The sequence below is a fragment of the Haemaphysalis longicornis genome, unplaced genomic scaffold (genome assembly GCF_048455015.1).
Source record: "Haemaphysalis longicornis isolate Haplotype H1 unplaced genomic scaffold, Haemaphysalis longicornis Haplotype H1 scaffold_13, whole genome shotgun sequence".
NCBI classification, from domain to species: Eukaryota; Metazoa; Arthropoda; class Arachnida; order Ixodida; family Ixodidae; genus Haemaphysalis; species Haemaphysalis longicornis.
Genome location: NW_027526233.1, coordinates 91,485,216 through 91,491,919, shown reverse-complemented (window position 1 = coordinate 91,491,919; position 6,704 = coordinate 91,485,216). Strand labels below are relative to the sequence as shown.

The 6,704-nt window shown below is 46.3% G+C and overlaps 1 pseudogene; it reads right to left on the bottom strand.

Annotated features, from left to right (window-relative positions):
- Positions 1–1,497: 1,497 nt before the first annotated feature.
- Positions 1,498–3,509, bottom strand: LOC144163954 (uncharacterized; annotated as a pseudogene).
- Positions 3,510–6,704: the final 3,195 nt, after the last annotated feature.

Below are 6,704 nucleotides of genomic sequence, written 5' to 3'. Positions count from 1 at the left end.
CCTGTTTTCATTTCCCCCACTCCTAGGGACCCCACTACAACCTGCTTCAGTAAAACAAAGCAGATCTCTCTCCCAAGTGTCTTGAGAACCACTACTGTTGAAAAAAAGAACCGATCGTTGTACTCGTTAAATTGCGTTGAACCGAATGTTGCATTGCCTGATTTTTTTCAGCCTGAGCTATTTATTGTGTCCAATAAATGTTGCAGAATATTGTTTGCATGATTCTTCAAAAATATGACACTCTCATCTAACAGCAGGTACGTGCGAGAAATCCTCTGACGTAGTGAGCCGGCCAAGTGCCCCGTCGTTCCACGGGGCAGTACGCAAAAGCACGTTGCCGAAGTTAGACGCTGTCAGACGGTAATACCTTGCCTCACGCCAGCTACTGTTGTCTCGCTGCCTTAGGGTGTCTCTCTCCAATGCTTGTGTTTGAAAAGGTGTCAGTGTTATTTTCTGAAACAAGCAGAATTTCACATTCAATTAAAATAAGCACACTACGTTAAGCAATACCTGTAGCATGTCATAGCCCTTGGGCTTGTGTTCAAGTTACCAGTTTCTGTTTCATAGATTTTTTTACCTTGGTTATTGCCTAATACAAAACAGATTTTTTACATACTGGAACAGCTTACACAAATCAATTCCCAACACTACAGCGCTAACGAACGAAAAGGAGGGAAGATTAGAGAGGTGGTGAGAAACAAGACAGACAGGGCTTAAATTGTATTCCTGTCCTCAGCTGAACTTGAACTCAGTATGGCCATCACTTTCGTCCTACAATGCATGTGGCACCTATCAGCAAAATCTTCCACAAGGAGCCCCACATGGCAATGTAGGTGAAGCATCGGGATATGCTCATAATCCAGGAGTTGGATATAAGTACTTTATAAACAGAAGTATGGGTCCAGTGCGAGTATAGATTCACCCTTCAACTTGAGAAAAAAAACAGTTCAAAGACGGCTATATATTGTCGCATGTACGAGAAGTTTAAAGAAGATGACCATGAAGAGAACGCCTCCAGCCACCTCTCTTCAGCGCGTGCGGACGGACTGTCGACGACAACGTAGAGGAGCAGACTGTCTCGGCCAGTTGTGCGCGCGAGCACGTGGAGCGAGCTGGGCTAGCTAGAACGCCAGTCTAGCTTGTGGTGTGCTGGAGGAAGGAACTGCTTCACTGAGTTGCTAGGAGGCACAAGTCGCCTTATTAAATTACCATCCCTCACCCGGACTATTTTGTCCTTATTCTTGTGACGTGGCAATATGACCAGGGTAGATAAGACCTTTGTGCAAATTTTTCTCGCAAAAGTCTCCACTTATATTATTGTTTCACCGTCGAAACATGAATGCGGTCATGGCAGCCTGTTGGTGTGCAAGAGCGATCACTAATAAGTATGTTCAAGGGGTGTCATGCTATCCAAGCAAAAACAACGAACCTTTAGAATGTCCCCTTGTGCACCAAGTCCGGCAGGTATTTCCCAGCTGTTGCTGCCATAGAATGGCCTCAGGCCATCAGCAGGCTCTCCCGGTGTGAACTGGACAGGCACCTCCAACTTGGCACACAGCAGCGCATCGAAGCCGAAGGGGCAAGGAGTGGCTGGTGTGACAAGGGAGAGCCGACTAGCACATCACCGCATTTCGCGGTGCAGACAACAGCACGATTTACTGTGCGAGCACCTTCACTAAAGCTGTGTCTCCGTCTAAAGCTCGAAGGCCGCCCGAAAGTTGTTTAATTGCCTTTCGTTTCTGGTCCACACTTCGCTCTGATGCCATACTGAGTCCAAACAGTACAACAAAGGCCTGTCCTGGCCGTCTTCACCGACTCTCCGCCAGTCCAAATCTTGCACACTGCACCCTTTGATGGCTTCGCCCCTTGGCCTTCTCCAGCGCTGCGGCAAATCTGTACATGAAAGGTGTTCTGGGGCCTCGGAGAATCTCTTCTGTTGAAGGAGGATGACCACGTTCAAAACGGCTTGTAGGTGGCTGCAAAATTCCTTGCCAGCAGGGCATTCACATTAACCATCAACCACCTGGCCGACTTCATTCACGGTGGCATTCACAACGTATGGATGCTTTGTTTTTTCTGGCTCCGGTAACACTGCGCCTTGAGCAGGAACTTGCCATTTATGCAAAGAATTATTGGCAACAAAAGAAGAAAATTATACACACTGCTGGGGTGCCGACAGTGGGAGGCAACGGGCCGTCGCTACCGCTTACGTTTGCTGGCCGGAAACAGCCCTCAAGCGAGCGGCAGCGACGAGCGACGACAAAAGGCGTCGGCAGTAGTGTACTAATTTTTTTCGCTTGTTGCTGTCACCCGCCCTATCTGCTTGTTGGGCCATTTGAGTTACATTTTTTGTGACGCTTGTCCCTTAAAGCGTATATTTGTGTTAGGCTCTTATGATAGCATATAATAGTCACCCGACAAGGTTTGTGTTACCTGGTGCAAGGTTTCGTTCCATCCCTCCTTGCACTGCAGCAGGGAGTGCCCTACATGTAACTGCTGAACAAATTACAGTACGATAAGACGCATTATGTGCCTATGAATTTATCTAGAAAAATATTCAAAGTAAATAGATACACAGGCAGTTCAGCGGCAAGTGGAGTCTACTATTTCCCGTAACAGTGAACAGCAACACGTAAAAGCACGGGCTTCCGTCACTGGAGTATCGCCCTTCCCAATCGCGGCACGCAGCGGATTGATTGCACCATGAGGCGGGGTGATCAACCTCAAATCATGATTCTCCAGTGGCGCAACTGCCTTTGCCAAACAGTGCTTAGTTGAGAAAATAAGCGCGAAAAACACGACACGTAGAAAGGAACACACAGGATGGCGCGCTACTAGCAACTGGCGCTAGTAGATTCTAGTTGAAAGTTGCTAGTAGCGGGCTAATAGCGCTCCACCAGTTGCTAGAAGCGCGCCGTCCTGTGTGTTCCTTTTTACATGTCATGTTTTTCGCGCTTATACCCAGATTGAATCACCAACTCGCCCAACTTTCAACTGTGTTTAAGCTCATTTGAGATCTGCTAAATAGCGGCGGGTGCCGGAGTGCTACGCCAACGCGAACAGAGGAACCGCCTGTCATCGCTTACTTCGTTCTCACCCGTAGATATCAACATGTAGAGCACACTGTAAAATCAAGCTAAGGCTGCCATGCGTAATAAAACGGTGACGAAGTAGCGGAACCGAAATGTTTTCAGAATGCACGCACACGAAAATGAATAAGACTAGTTCGACGGCACATACACAAAACATTGCTTGTTGTGACGCTTGTAATCAGGCAAGAAACGCTACTCACATTTTATTGTCGTAGTTGGCACATACTGTCGACGCCACGACTACCTTTCTGTGACCAACTTGTAGCTGCGTCCAGCCCTCTTCTGTGTGCCCGACACCGACATTTTGCGATTCGGTTCGGTAGGTGACAGGCACGGTAGGCGAGTCAAATCGCCCGTCCATCCCGTGGTTGGGACGCTCCTTACGAGGCACAAGATTTCCAATTGATAAAAAATCATGTTAAAAGGCGAGGATTAATATGCTTGACGTTCGCTGAAGGAGGGCTACCGCTGCGACTCCTACAAGGCTGCCCGTAACATTGGGATTTCTATCCCACAAACCCTTGCAAACCGAAACTGACGAAAAGCCCGCCGCCAGACGGAGCCTTTAGGAAAGGGGTCTATTGTTGCCAGAGTTTCAGCAAGAGATTTGACTTCCCTGGCGAAGGTAAGTCTCTTGCTGAGACGTTGCGTTGGCAACAATCGTTATCACTATCTTGTTCAAAGGTTTTTTCTTATATATATATATATATATATATATATATATATATATATATATATATATATATATATATATATATATATATATATATATATATATACAGAAACATAGGTCAGCAGTCTACGACGCCAAAGGAGGCATAGGGGTGTGGTTAGGCTCTTTTCTTTTTTACTACGGTTAAGGAAGTGAACTTTTTTTTTTCTTTTTTTTTAATATACAGAAGAAAGAAAGAAAAACACGCGCCCAGAGTGGGGACCGAACCCACGCCTTTCGATTACATGTCGAACGCCTTACCAATTCGAATTGGTTATGCCGAATGCCGAATTGGTAAGGCATTCGACATGTAATCGAAAGGCGTGGGTTCGGTCCCCACTCTGGGCGCGTGTTTTTGTTTCTTTCTTCTGTATATTAAAAAAAAAGTTCACTTCATTAACCGTAGTAAAAAAGAAAACAGCCTAACCACACCCCTATGCCTTCTTTGGTGTCGTAGACTGCTGACCTATGTTTCTGTATTTCCTCAACGAGCCCCTCATTTCCTTACTATATATATATATATATATATATATATATATATATATATATATATATATATATATATCTATATATATATATATATATATAAGGTAAACGATTAGGCTAGTGAAGGTTAAATAGTAAAAAGGGGCGCAATAAAAACATAACAAGTTTACTTCGAAAACATAACTTTACATCGACGTTTCGGACGGGGACCGTCCTTTATCAAGAGTAATATTTTACAGAATGGAAGCGGTTTATATACAGTTCAAGCACTTGAGGTTCCGGGGCGGGGACATACGTTTAAGATTGGAGGCGAGGAGGAAGAGAGAAAAGCGCATTAAAACATGAGAGAAAAAGCCAGCAATAAAGAAGCACAAACTTGAAAAGCATAAATATGTGAGAGAGGGGGATGGAAAGGCAGAGGTGGGGACGGGCAAACTAAAAAGAACCGAGAGGATACGACAAACAGAAGCTTAGGAGCGATGGGAGACACGTAATTGCGTGGTCGACAGGGATGACCCACAGGGGCGGCGAGTTGTACCTGCCCGTGGCCATCGCAGGCGAACAATATGCAAGGGTTGTTGTACGCGCGCCGCTTCCAAGACTCCCATGCCAGGAGCGCGTGTTTTTCGTCGGCCCTCAAAGACGCACGGCCATCTACTTCCCCCCACCCTTCCTGCTCAGTTCGCGGAAGCCGTAATGTGTCGCCGTGTCGGAGAAAACCGGGAAGAAACGGGCCGCCCCAGTCGCGCCGGCGAGAAGATAAGCAATCGAAAGTCCGAATGAGAGTGATTATGTCTGAGTGAGGAGACATGAATCACGTTGCCTGCACAGACAGCGAGAATAGTAAGTCAACGTGAGCGATAGGGGGCACATAATTGCGTGGTTGACAGGGGTGACGAGTTGTAAGCGCCCGCGGTCAGCGCCCGTGAACAATATGCGAGGGGTGTCCTATGTACGCGTGCCCTGAAGACTCCCGAGCGAGGGGCGCGGGGTTTCGTCGGCTCCCGAAGATGATCCCCCATTCAGTTCCCTCCACCCCCTCCTCCCAGTCAGTGTCGGCGCCAAAGTCGTAAAGTGCCCACGTGTTCGAGAAACCTGGGAAGAAAGGAGGCGCCCCCCGTCGCGATGGCGATAAGAGGGCTAAGCTGTCGAGTGATAGTAATTATGTTTGAGTGGAGAGACAGTGAAAGTAGTAAGCCAACGGGGGAGAAAAAGAGAGGGATACCGGTGCAACAAATCAAAACAGAAACAGGGCGAAGGTCAAAGGCAATAGCCGCGCACACGCGCATACAAGTAACAAACACGCACAAACGACCAAGTGGCCATGGAAAGAAGGAAAGACGCCAATGGCTTGACCGATTGACCCAAACAACGAAATCAACCGAGTGGCCGATAAAGCAAGCAAAATAAACAGTGACAAGACAGTTTCTTTTGATACGCGGGTACACTGGGTGAGACAAAACATTATCAATGGTGCCAAGAAGAATGACGTATAGAAACAATTCTCTAGAAATGAGGTATAGAAACAATCTTGTATAGAAACAAGAAGAATGACGTGTAGAGACATTCTTACACCATTCTGTGCTTATAGATACACACGCGTACACGGTCAACTCCTAAATAACACAATGTTTATACATAATTACAATGAGCAAATTTTTCAGATCACCACAACCTACCGATCAGAAAAAAAAAATGCAGCAGAGGTGTGCGTTACGGGGACAAAAACGAAAACCTCCCCTCTTGTTCATTTATTCCACCTGCAACTGTGTTGAATTTGTGGATTAGAAATGATTCAAACATCTGTCTTTCGTGGTGTGTTCTAAACTTCGATTTTAGCACGGTCACCGTGAATTTGTCAAAAGAGTGACCAAGGCAAGTAACGTGTTTTGAGACAGGGAGGTGAGGAAGCGTTTTGGTGTGTGATCTGTGGTTATTAATTCGTACTCGCAGTGGTGTTTCCGTCTAACCGATGTACTGTGCGCTGCATACAGTGCACTGAAGAAGGTACACAACTTTAGCACTATCACAATCGAAGGTTCCCCGTATTTGAAAGGAGAAGCTAGTGGCAGTGCTTTCAGCAACAAGAGTTTTTGGGATCATGGGGCAAAGCTTACAGCGGGGTTTGTTGCATGGTCCAGAGCCTTGAAATTGGGAAGTTGCAGTTTTTGAAGAAGTTATGATATCTTTCAGGTTTTTTGCTCGCCTATATTTGACGCGGGGCGGTTCAGGGAGGACACGTCGCATTCGATCACTTTCCAGAAGGATGTTGTGATGTTTTCGCAAAATTGTTTTTACGTTCGGAGCGGAGGCTGAGTATGTTAGAACCAAGTTGGTTAGAGGTTTATCAGTTTGGACGTTGCTGCTGCTGTTTATTAGTTCAAGTCTGTCCAGTGTTTTCGATTTTTCAATGG